At 45.7% G+C, this 12,723-nt stretch overlaps 1 pseudogene; it reads right to left on the reverse strand.

The window, feature by feature from the left end:
* Positions 1 to 1,817: 1,817 nt before the first annotated feature.
* On the reverse strand, positions 1,818 to 12,444 carry LOC119387577 (uncharacterized; annotated as a pseudogene).
* Positions 12,445 to 12,723: the final 279 nt, after the last annotated feature.

The raw sequence follows: 12,723 nt of genomic DNA on the forward strand, positions 1-12,723 counted from the left end.
ACCAACTAGCGCGGCTATTAATTCAGTCTCCTTAGTCCAGAAAGCCGTGGACATTGATTATCTCCCTGGTCCGGTAGATCAAATTGCGGGGCAAACTTGAAAGCTGGGCTTCCCAATGTGCTCGAGTCCACTGCCATATTCGTCGCCTTGTTTGAAGCCGCCGCGATCACCGCAAGCTACAATATGATAAGCACGGCTAAGCAGGTTGACCGAAGACTAAAGCTGAAACCTTTTCATCGCTTCCAGTTCAGCCAAACTAAAACACTCAACACTTCTGCACACTCGTCGACTCATAGCGGCTTGGACATAGAGCAGCGGTGATGCTATTCTTCTTCGCTGAAAGAATATGAATTCACTGAAACAGGAAGAGGTTTCATCGCTCCATGGAACGTTTACCAGTTTCCGCCAGTATTTGTGTCCCCGATGATTTAAATTCCAGGCCAGGCAGAGCGTAATATATGCACGACAGACTGATCTAACGTTATAGATCTCCTACTCAGTGATAGCCTGCTCTGCAATGTTGGAGCACAAGGCGCGAAAGTGTCTCATACGTGGCTTGCACCGCACAAAGCCTACAGTGCGTGGTCGTGGGACGCGGAGCACAATCTTCACAGCAGAAGCGCAGGACAAATTTCATTACATAATTACGTGATTACTGCAGGGAAGGAACCTCGCCTCAGTTGTTGCTTTGCCATCGTGCAGCCGACGGTGACCACTGTCGAAAGTGGGGGGGGCTCCGCCCCCCTACCTTTTCTCAGTGGGGGGAGGGGCTAGCGTCCCCTTTGCTCCCCCCCCTCCCCCCCAGTAGATACGCCTATGGGTCCTGTGCAGCAACGATGGGGTTACTCGCTATCGGCCTATTATTACGACGGCAAATACGACAGGCAGACACGGTACGTATACTTGGAGTGCCGTTCAGTTCATACGTTTTCTGTAGCACGCACAGGATTTCGTAAAGCATCGTTGATGTACGGTAACGGAGACCTATAACCTCTAACACTGCGGTGAATAATGAGGTAGCGAACATTTCGCACTTTCCATGGTTCGGGCAAGTACTTTGGCCTGATATCCACTTCAGTGCAGTTCGTGATCTCATCCGGTGAAAGTGGCACTGGCCGTACGTCCGCACGTCCTATCTGTTCCTATGGTAACAAACGGGTTGACCCTCCTCCGGGCGCCATCTTGAATCGCAGAGCGCGCCACCTATAGTTCATGGGCATTACGCGTGTCTAGGCCTACTGACTGCTATGGAGTAACACGGAAAGGGCGCGCTATGGAAGACGCTGAGCCAGGGCCTAGTGGATTGTGTGGTTGGTCGAAGAAATATAGAACGCCAGAGGAGGTGCGACAAGTACGAAATGAGCACGACGAGCCAAACGGCTCGCCGGATTCTGACGGGACGTTCCAGTCTAATATATCGTGCGTACGCTTTCGCCTTCAAGTTTTCTAAACAATACTATTTAGGGTGTTACATGCCATAACGACGATATGATTGTGAGGCTCGCCTTAGTGGAAGGATCCGAAAATTTCGACCATCTGGTGTTCTTTACCGCACACCAACGTCGCACAGTACACGGACCTCTGCCATTTCACCTCATTCGAAATGCGACCGCCGCGCCCGGCATCGAATCTGCGACCTTTGAATCAGCAGCCGAGCACCGTAACTACTGTACCACCACGGCAGACTTCAAGTTGTCTTAGCGATAGCGTAAGAGATCCTCGGAATCTTCCGCTCGTAAGATGGCGCTTCACTTTAAACTCTCTTTCTCAATCTATCCTATAGCTAAGCCGTAATTTGGCGAACTTAGAAATGGAACTTTGTTTTGTGGTTTATTATCCTTTATTACACATTCAGACAAATCCACACATATACAAGCACAAATGGATGCATACACACAGACGCGGACGAAACGGCTGATTTTTGTACAATTATGGCGGCACGCGACAGCGTTGCATAGCAAATCACGCAGTTCGGTGGCAGTTTTTATTTACAGGGTGTACCAACGGCGTTCCGGTACAGAACGGCGCTGGTCTCACTCATCGTGCGAAAAATGGCGTGTCACAAAAGTCTCGGTGTGACTGGTGCTTGTTGTCCTTTTCGTGAATCGATGGAAATTTTTAAAACCTGCAGAACTTACGAAGGATCCCGTACCTAACATGGAGGTCAACGCGACGGTTTAAAAACTTAAAAAGGAATAATTTATCTTATATTAACACCACTGTCTTACTAGCATGAGAATGTCTATAGTACGAGATGCCTTGTATTTTACATTTTTGCATATCGTCAAGCAAAACGACGCCACAGACAGTCATTAAATCTAGCTCAGAAATCACTAAAGCTAGACTTTTTGTCACATTTTGTTTCTTTGTCATAGGTATGAGGTGCAAACTGTCTGTGGGCTCACTTTCTGGCGAAATTTTTTTTTACACAGAACAACGTCTAATTCTCAGCTTAAAAAGACACGTGCAGGATGCAGAAAATCAGTCGATGAAGGTCTCGCGACCTTCAATGTCAATGAACATATTAGACGAGCTTGCCGCGGCGGTTATCACTAGACGCGATAAGAGAGGACGCACGCGCTCATGCTCGCTTCTTTGCATGCAGTAGGTTTTTCATGCTTTGGCATTCGCTCATTGAGGTTTTCTTAACTTAAGACTAGCTGGATCGTTATTCAGTCTAGTCGAGCCCCCGCATCTCGATGACTATACGACGGTTTTGCAAAGGCGGCGAGCAGGCCTTCCTCGAGAGCTAGGGTTAAGAGGCTGCGATGTTCAACTGGCTCAGCGATTTGACCAAGGTGGCGTCCGTGTTGAGGAACTTGCGCTCGTCCAGATGCCAGATGGACATGTTGCTCGTGTAGATCTTGAGCGTATCCACGTAGTTCTCCAGCGTCTCGGGCGTCACCTGAAACAGCGTCCACGTCTCCTGGCGGACACGCCTGGTATTCCTTCTCGATCACCATGGCAACGTCCGGCGTCGTCCCGGGAATGATCTGCGCGAAAGGAAGAAAGCGAACACGGTTGGCAAAGACCTTACGCATTTCATAGTTGTCAGGCAGTGGGGAAGGGGCGCGCGGAAGGCGATGGAGGGGATTTTACAAATGAGACGCCATTCAATTTCGTGGTACGGTAAAAACATTTAAACTTTTCCAGTAACCTTAAAGAGGATTGACGCCAATGCACATAATAATGTAGGTGCCTCAGAAGGTAATGCATATAGATTCAATTTCCTTTCAGTAAAAGAATCCTAAGGCAATCCCAACGCAAGACATAGGGGTCTGGGAGTGGCACTCGCAGCAGTTACATCCCTTTTATATACGTCTGCGGCGTTCGTGTTTGGCGCGCTGCCGAAGCCACGTAGAAAGATGCGTGTGGTTGAGATCTGATTCCTCAGGCGCCGCAGCGAGCCCTATACATTGGGTCTAGGTGATGTAATTGCCGTTTACAATATTCTCTACTAATTATACGACTCCAATTTTAACTTATGACATACCTTGATGTACTATCTACCGTATACGACCCTTACATTAACCCATTGCATCTCTCTTGGCGCATTGTCAGGCATTTAGTTGCCTTTTCGCCACCCCTTCCCATTAAACCACTGGAAAAAGATGTATGCTTCAACGATGAATAAACTTCAAACTTCAAACTTCAAACTTCTTATTTCATTTTTGTCAGGGTTTTCAGACAACTCGCACCGGTGCTAGACGAGGTGGTCTGGAAGATAGCAAAGAGTGTCACTCGGCGCTCGAGCCATGAAGAAAAGGTTTAGCTTTTCTGAGCGAATAACTGTAATAACACGTAATCCCAATAGTCCAAGTATTTTTCCCGGCTGATAGGAACACCACCCGCGTGTTTATAACGTAATTAAAAGAATGCAACGCGAACCTTGTAGACGAGTTCGGCCGTCTTGTCCATGGCGACTTTCCAGAGTCGCAGGAGGGCGTCGTTGAGGTCGTTGATGCTCTGCAGCGTCGGTTGACGCCACAGGTCAGGGTCGAAATCCTTGGCCACTGTGTCGCCCAGTTGCACCCATAGCAGCACCACGGAGCACATGCTCTTCAGGAGTCCCGGCTCGCGGCCCTGCATCGCGTCGAAGCACGTCTCCAGGCTAGCCATCACCTTACCCCACGCAGTGGCGTACAGCTGCCGTAGGTCTTCCAGGAGAACCAGCAGTCGACTGCGGGACAACGGGCAAAGAAGGACGTGTTAGTTGGACGCTAGTGATGGATATACAGGATCATTTCATAATGCATTGTTTTTTATTTAGAGATAGTGCCGTCTCACGTCTGATACACTGGAGGCACTGTGTATATTTTGCATGTGTATATATATACATGCACACATAAAACGCACGCACGAAGATGCATGAGGTATTGCTGCATAAGGAATAACATATCTGCATAAGGTACAAGGTATACATGGAGCCGAGAAATCGCGGAGTTCATGAAACAGTTTACTGCACTCACCCAATCGCGCAAAGCTGCTAAACTGTAGACTGGGTTTATAGGGCAAAGCCTGGTCTTTCATGAAATGACGGTCGATGTTTGTACCCCCCGAAACCAACTTTCCGTTTTGTCTCCGTTTGGTGCTTTATAAAGTGTAAGTTAAAGAACAAAATACCTTAAAATTATTCCGTGAGAGAGAGAGAGAGAGATAAACATTTCCGGGACGAAACATTGATTTCGCTATTTGGAATTGGATCCAGAAGTTTTCTGCAGGCCATACGTGTTACGTACACGAAGTTTTGAATAAGTCGCAATCGTAACAGGTTTAACCTCCGGCGATCGCATAAAGCTGGTACGTCACAGTGCAATGCCATCAGAAAGTTGTCCTTTCACTGTAGTTAAATTGATTCCCGTCTCTTTTATGGTTCTTTTACGATACATTGAAAAGGTCGTCGATTTCATTGATGGGAATTCATTTCCGTTGACAGATGTGTGCAATGTTACGACATATAGAGTGGTGCCCAATCTCTCTGCACGTTTAGAACGCGCTATACAGCGTCACAACATATATCAAGAGAATAAGTTCACCGATTTTATTGCAGACATGTTCCGATTGAAACGGAAAAAAGGCGATAATATCGCGATACCCTCGACGTCACGCTGACGTGATCGGCGCCTCAGTCACAAGGCTCGTCTTAATTTTCATAAATAAAATTTTAAGCAACCAGGGTAGTTGAGAGAGTTGCAACGCTATGATAATCGTGTTGATAACACACACACACACACACACTTTTTTAAATAGGTATATAGATAACAGATAACGTACGTGCGTGCGCTATTGAGCGTGTGTAAACGCATGTCTTGCGCATACACTTGCAAGAACACTGACAAAATCGAACTGGTCGAACAACAGGTGCTTCTGTCTATTATTGCGCCATAACTTATCATGGAAATTCTCGTCATTGTTTCTATTTTAACACACTGTGGAGTGGCAGGTGGCAAATACATGCTCGTCAAGTGAAGCTCAGAGCTTTTACTCTAATAGAACCGCTATTTACGGTCTCGCTCCCGAAAGGCGCGTTGCTGCTGAGCGTGATGCCGTGGGTTCGATTACAAGCGGTGGCAGCCGTATTCAGTATGGGGTCATAGTTCTATAGGAGGGTAGCGAATTGGGCGAGTTGGAAAATGCTCATGATGGTTAGCGCAAACGCAACACGGACGAAAAGAAGAATAAACGACGACACTAGCGCTTGCGTCGTCGTTTTTTCTTCTTTTGGTCCGTGTTGCGTTTGCGCTAACCATCATGGTCTTAGTTCTAGAACACTATAGCAGGCAGGCCTCACATCGAAGAACTATATTGGTTCCACTGCATGTTTGAGGCAAGAAGCACGGTCTATTCCGAAATGGTGCAATCCACCCGATGTAATTTAGAAAACTGCACTTAGCGTGCCTCCGTACAACTGAGATATAATTACGCTGTTCACGAAGGCAGAGACTGTATATCGGCGCTGAGCGGAGGAGAATAGTTACCGTGTCTGACGATTGCCGTCAGCGTACATCTTGCTGCAGACGAAATGCGTGGGCGACTTCCTGGACTGCATCTTGCGCTGGCCGCATACCAAGGCCCACTTGATCACCTTCTTGAGACCCATAGTGACACCTGAAAGAGGAGAGGAGCGAAATAATAATTAGTATGAAGAGATAAAGTCAAGTGTTGATGTCGCCAACAACGAAGTTAAAGTTATCTGCTCTGAATTAAGCACGGTAGATCGGTACGGTAGCCTTCAGCAGTTGCTGCTGTAGCACTTTTACTGCGGCTGTAATGTGTGGTACGATGACACACAGTTCTCATCAAGCAGCAATTATTTGAAAGCCACGAGGGCTATACGCGTATATTTGGAGCGAATTCGGAGGTCAGCAGTTCCGAGCGAAGCGCTCTTGGATATCTTCCGTGCGTTCACTTTCCTCTTGTAACCTTTTTTTGTACTTGTACGGGCACGTAGTAAACATCAGCATCATGCGCACTAAAGGTTACTCCTTCTGGCTTAGTGAAATGATACGTGTCAAAGCTATGCCGGCTTGAAGAAACAAGCAAACAACTTTGCAATCAGTAAAACCGAACAGAAATAAAACTGGAATTGCGTTCTTCAACTGCCCGCAGAAAGTTCGAATAAGTACACCTTACGTCACAGCAAACACTGATCAACTAGCAACCACAAGTTCAAATGTCAGGATCGTATTTCACGTTGAAGAGAGCACAGCGAGTAATCACAGTTTTGAACAGAAAGAACGAAACACGATTACTCACAAGCTGAAGGGCTAGAAAATGAGGATGCTGCATATTAGAAGGCAAAGTTTATGAAACCGCCAATAAAGCTTTTACTGCCCCGAGAGTTCGTAAACGAAATTATTATTAAGCCGCATCATTTGTGTTTCCCAGACGCATAAAGTCTCGAAGCTATCGCCTCTTCATACGCCCACCTGCCTCAGTTATGCGTATCGCTACAAGTTGCCGCCGTTCCTGAGGCGCCGAATAAGAAACAACCAGCTCCTCAAACAAGGCTTCAGTTTGTTATATAGGCCCTCATATACCCACACGCATTCGTCAAACATCCCACGCACGCGTGGCATATATGCGGGGCCTTTCGACTGTGTTCGCAACTACTTGGTCTGGGCAAAGCGCAACAGCTTTCGCGCTGCGCTCGATCGATGCGGGCGGCACAAATCAACGGTCGTCCCCAAACGAGGCCTGACACGCCCGCATGGTGAGGCTCACGGGAAAGCGAATGAATAGAGACGTCCGGCGCAAAAAAAAAAAAAGAAAAGAAAAAACAGGGCTCACGCGAAAGAAATGTTCGTATAGGCTTACGCCCGAGCCCACGCCCGAGAATGTGTTTCTTCTTCGGGGAAAGCAAACACACATATCAATGCGAGAATATATAAACGGGAGTTTATTTCCATACATGTTGCTTGAAAGAGAAGCGTGGAGAAGCGCGCTGAAACAATCAGTAACGATCATCAAGGTATGCGAATAGACGGGCGCACCAGGAAATAATGTATTAGAAAACTTGTTAAAAGAGTGATGCGCATGAAGGCGTATACACTTGCCGCAGTATACATGCGTCGTTTCTTGTTTCGATTGCGTAATGTTGTTGAGAACGTCAACCGGCACTTATGTAACGTTAGTGTTATAGATGTATGGGGCTGTTACCTGCGAAGCGTTCGTTTCTCTAGGGCATGAAACAGATGCAATAAGAATAAGTTGCCGCTCCAAGTTAACTTCAGGGATTCATAAGACTATCAAACATTGTGAACACACGACCCCGTCAGACGGGTAGTGTAAGCGGAAGATCACTTTATGCGAAGGGATTACTGAGATTTACTGTAGGCGTACGTGAAGCCCTTCGATTACAAGGAGGAATATGGAAACGCCACGCACAAGCAACGATACCTAAGTTATCGTTGCGAAACCAGCGCATCCTTTAAACTGAAGGAAGCATTGCAGTACCGCGCGAAACTTTCCGGTAAGGTGCGCGCCGGAACCAGAAGAGCGATAGCAAACTTGAAGGAAGCCGGTGGCGGAGTACACGTGGGCAGCCTTACGCAGATGCAGAGAATTACAAAGAGTTAGGAAATGTGCGCCCTTGGCGACAGGGACGGCATTCGCCATAAAAAAAATTAATTAAAATAAAAAATGCGTTGGCAATACTGCTCAGAACGGCAAATTTCTCTATTTTTTTATTTGATTAGTACCATTTTAGTGTCAAGAGGCTTTGTTTTTCGGAGACTGGCCTCGAGCGGTATCAGCGCAGGTGGTTTTAAAAGGAATGTGACAGAAAAAAAAAAACAACATGAAAGCTATGCACGAAGAGCCAGAGTCCAAATAAACTAACAATTTTTCTTACTCAGAAAACATGAAAATTTTAAGCAAGAAATAGAAACGTGGACCATACAACAGTGCAATTATACAAGACATAGAAGGAGATTTAGATGGGCTTCATTAATGATTACATGAGTGGTTTGTCTTGCGGTACGTCTAGCATGCTATTTTGGATGAATACGATTATAAGCGAAGTGATGTATACATATTGCACCACATATGTACATACGGAAAACCCATGACAGCAGTAATTAAACATAAAACAGTTTCAAAAAAATTAAAACATGAGTTCTTGAACACGGAGTGTCGCTGGGGCCATGTTCAAGAATGTTTCGTCCCTTCAAGCCTCCATATCTCCCCCTGAACTTCTTCCTTCATTAAAAATAACATTAGTTGTTCAAAGTACGCTTTTGCTGATATTTTAAACATATAGAATGTGACGGCTATGTTCCTATGGGATGATATTTTAAGGAGATAATAGATTAAGTTCAATAGACAACCACTGAAAAGAAATAAAAACATTAATCACTGGTAACTGAAGACGAACTGGTCAACTTACCAGGTTGCGAAGACCATTAAAACAAGCTACGCTAAACGCGTTAACGCCGCAGTGCCTACCGCTCGATATGATCCTGTCAGCGTCCCACACGCACACACAGCGGTGATATACGTTGTCGCAGCTTAATGTTCACTAATCAAGCGACGATTTCTTCAGCAATGTGCGCGCCATTGCATGAGCTAAACGCGTTGTCTTCCATTCACCCTCTCCACATACTCTCCTTTTCTAGTTACTAGCGCCAGAAAACGCCGTTGGGGAAAGGGAAACGAAGTGTTGGCGGGAGGCGTAATGAACGAACCCCAATGCATGGCATCTGTTCTCGCCCAGCCATTGTGAACGACATTCCGCGAATATCAAAACAGCGCGCCCCGCAGTTAGGGCGAGTGAACGCAGCCTATAAGAGAAGAAACTAGGAAAATAAATACACGAAACAAAAAAACAAAAAAAACAAAGAAGCGACGTAGGGACACGTGAAAGCCACGCGTATGCATGCCGCGGCACCTGCGAACGGAAATCGCGCTCTCGCCCTTGACTTCCGGGAAGTCACGTGACGGGACACGATGTATTAACGGCGCCAATCGCTGACGTTACGGTCGACCTTTTTATCGCCCGTTTTCTCTCTCTCTCTTTTGCGACTGCAGTGATCCCCTCCTGGCGGCAAAAACGTTGACAGGCGAGAGAGTAGTTATACAGGTATACTGGCACCTGGAATGGATGCGGTACCAATGTCAACGGAGTGAAAGAACAGCGTAACTATATATACAACGCTCACGCGAATGTCACCTATAACAGATGAGGGCTTGGGGTCATCACGCGAGGGGGAATAAATAACGTTCCGTAACTCGACAACGAATGCATGGAATCGAGAATGCATATGTAGAAAAGCACCGTCAGCATAGACGTACCAGCAGTATTGTGGTCGCATTATGCAGACCAGAGGTCAACGAGTGAATATGTTTAGAGTCAGAAAGTGCCTTGGGCCAATCGGGCGTCCGTCGTATTGGACAGATCGTATTGGAGCTTTACGGCAGGGTAGCGAAAGTCGATTGAATAATCTATCACTGGTTAGAGAGAGAGAGAGAAGGAATGTAGGAAAGGCAGGGAGGTTAACTAGACTATGCGTCCAGTTTGCTACCCTACACATTGGGAAGGGGAAAGAGGAGTAAAAGAGAGAGAGAAGGATAGACACATGTCCCATCACACACACACACAGTGCCGAGTTTCACAAGCGGTCGCTCCATGAAGTTGCTTTCAAGTACCGCAGGAGGGCTCGTGTAGCTTCCTGGGCTGATGTGCTGCGCGACCAGGCTCCCAAGATCTTTGCTTCATTAAAGAGCCGGTCATCGAGTCTATTCAAGGCACACTGGAGATTCCCGCGATCTTCATCAAATTGGGCACAGTGGCACAAGAGATGTTCAATAGTCTCTATACAATTGCAGCTTTCGCACATGGATGAATCTGCCATACCAATACGATGGCTGAATGAGTTGGTAAACGCTACACCGATCCACAACCGAACCCTCCGTGTAAACATCGGAACTCAAAATGAGGGACAAAGGGAGGACAGACAGTGACGTCACTGTACATAACGAGTGAATTTTATTTCTGTGCGTGCGGCTAAATATATAGTGAAACACGCACAGACACAAGCCGATATACAACAGTGACTGGCGCCTCGTGTCGTTTTCACGAACTGACTTTTTACCTGCCAGAGAGATATGACGGTTCTCTTCTTGACAGAACCACTGATGCTGCACTGATGCACGTGCTTCCCTCCTTCCCGATCTCGATGGCTTCCTTCATCTCCCGTTTAAGTTTGTTGCCACCTTTTCACATAACGTACAGTCATTTAAGGTAGGAGGCCAAGTGTCGTAATTTTTTTTAAAAAAGCAATAATCACTAGAAATTAGTCTACATTATAAACCACACCTTTTTAGGAGCATGTGAGCATTATAAAGCCAGTCCTATTTTTTGTTAATTTTTCATAATTAAAAATTTCATTAAAAGTGGGCCATACGCGAACAGTCCTAACTCAAGTTCCACTCCATAAAAAAAACCTAATTTTTTGCAGAGACATAAAAGAAGCTTTGGCCAGTGCAATGAACCGAAACAAACGAGATCAGATGAATATTAAAATTACAGTGATTAAATAACCAAGAACTTATGCGCTAACACTAGGGGCACCTTCGTATAACAGGCCGCAATATTAAATCTTGTGGCACGATTTTGCTTATTGAGGTTCATTGCACACCAACTAATGTGATAAGGAAGTGTGTGACGTTTTAATGAAAAACATTGATTAGGAAAAACGTTATAAATATTCGCGTATGGAAAAATACCAAAAATGTAAGTTCTGAGAAAATCAACAAAGAAGATTTGAAACTGGTGCAGCGCTTACACAAGGCGATCAAGAGCCCTAAAATTCTTTATATTTATAGCCAATTCCATCCTGAACCCTACTCTTGTGCGCCTTTGCTCGAGCGGCAATTTCCCCTTTTTTTTTTTCTAGCTTGCTTTGCAGCATCAGTGCCCTGATGGGATGCTTTAGCGATGTGTTGCCGATCATTTGAGAGGCAAGCTTTTGCAGTGTAGAGGCCAGGCTCGATGCCGACTTGCTTCAAAATATCAAATGTGCTTCTTTTGTCATTATTAAAACGACACATAGCGTCATACAAAGCAAATTTAATGATTTACAGGCTCACATACGTGTCCTTGAGATGTACGGTGTTGCGCGTGCACCTGGTGAGAGGTTTATGACTTTTATTATTAAAATGATGGGTTTACAATGCTATTAGAACATTATTACATGTTCGCACTTGATATAATTGTTAAATAATTAACAAAATACTACATATCAAGCTAATTTTATGATGCGCAAAAAATTGCCCCTTTCAGTTTCGGTTTCGTAGACGATGGCTGGTCTAACATTTTTGCTTGCATCTTTTGAACGAAACTACGTAGACAGAATCCTAATACAGCAATATGACGGGCAAGGAATAGCGCATTTAACAGAACTAAAAACAAAAAAAAATGACATCTTGAAAAAAAATGCGCATTTTTTCACCTGGCCTCATACCTGAAGATATACGCCTGGCATGCGCAGTCCCTGCGATGAGCCGCTAGGTATCCACATGGTGCGTTTGTCTTCAGTTAGGCAGCATGTTAATAATCTATGTTACATTAATAATCCGCCCATTAATAATCTATGTTACAACAACAATAGACTATGAACCTGGCTTCATCGGCGCATATGGGCGCGCATAAATGAAACTTAAATAAAAAAAAAAAGATTTACGACGACGTTATATATAAACGGAGAAATTACTCAGGGCCAGCGCAAATGAGGCGTCAAACTTTGTATTGTTGGGTCCCCAATAACTACGAGGGTTTGTTGAAATGTTTCAAAGAAACAATGCAGCTGCAACTAATAGGAGAAACATAAATCCGCAATGCAAACAGCCACGATGAAAGATATTTTTACGAATTAGCGCGCTCATACCTGTCCAAATTCGCCGACTGACGCCCGGTGACAGGAAGGGCATTTCCTCTGACCGGCTGGGGCTTAAGTCCGTTCAACAGTCGCGCTTAGGCAACGAAAGTTGCTTTGCGCAAGAACCGAACGCAGTGGCGGCGGATGTACAGTGCGCCCGCTTTGCGCATTTCGAAACGCAGCTACAGGCCATACAGGGCCCGTGACTCTGAGGTTGTCTCATCTCTGTACAAACAGCAAAAAGCATTCGACTCTGCTGCAGGCTGCACAAACAAGCGGACGACAGCTGTGCGCACAGCGGAACCACGTGCGCGCGCAGGTAGACGCAGTGGGCGATTGGCCGAAC

The sequence above is a fragment of the Rhipicephalus sanguineus genome, chromosome 3 (assembly GCF_013339695.2).
Source record: "Rhipicephalus sanguineus isolate Rsan-2018 chromosome 3, BIME_Rsan_1.4, whole genome shotgun sequence".
Lineage (NCBI taxonomy): Eukaryota > Metazoa > Arthropoda > Arachnida > Ixodida > Ixodidae > Rhipicephalus > Rhipicephalus sanguineus.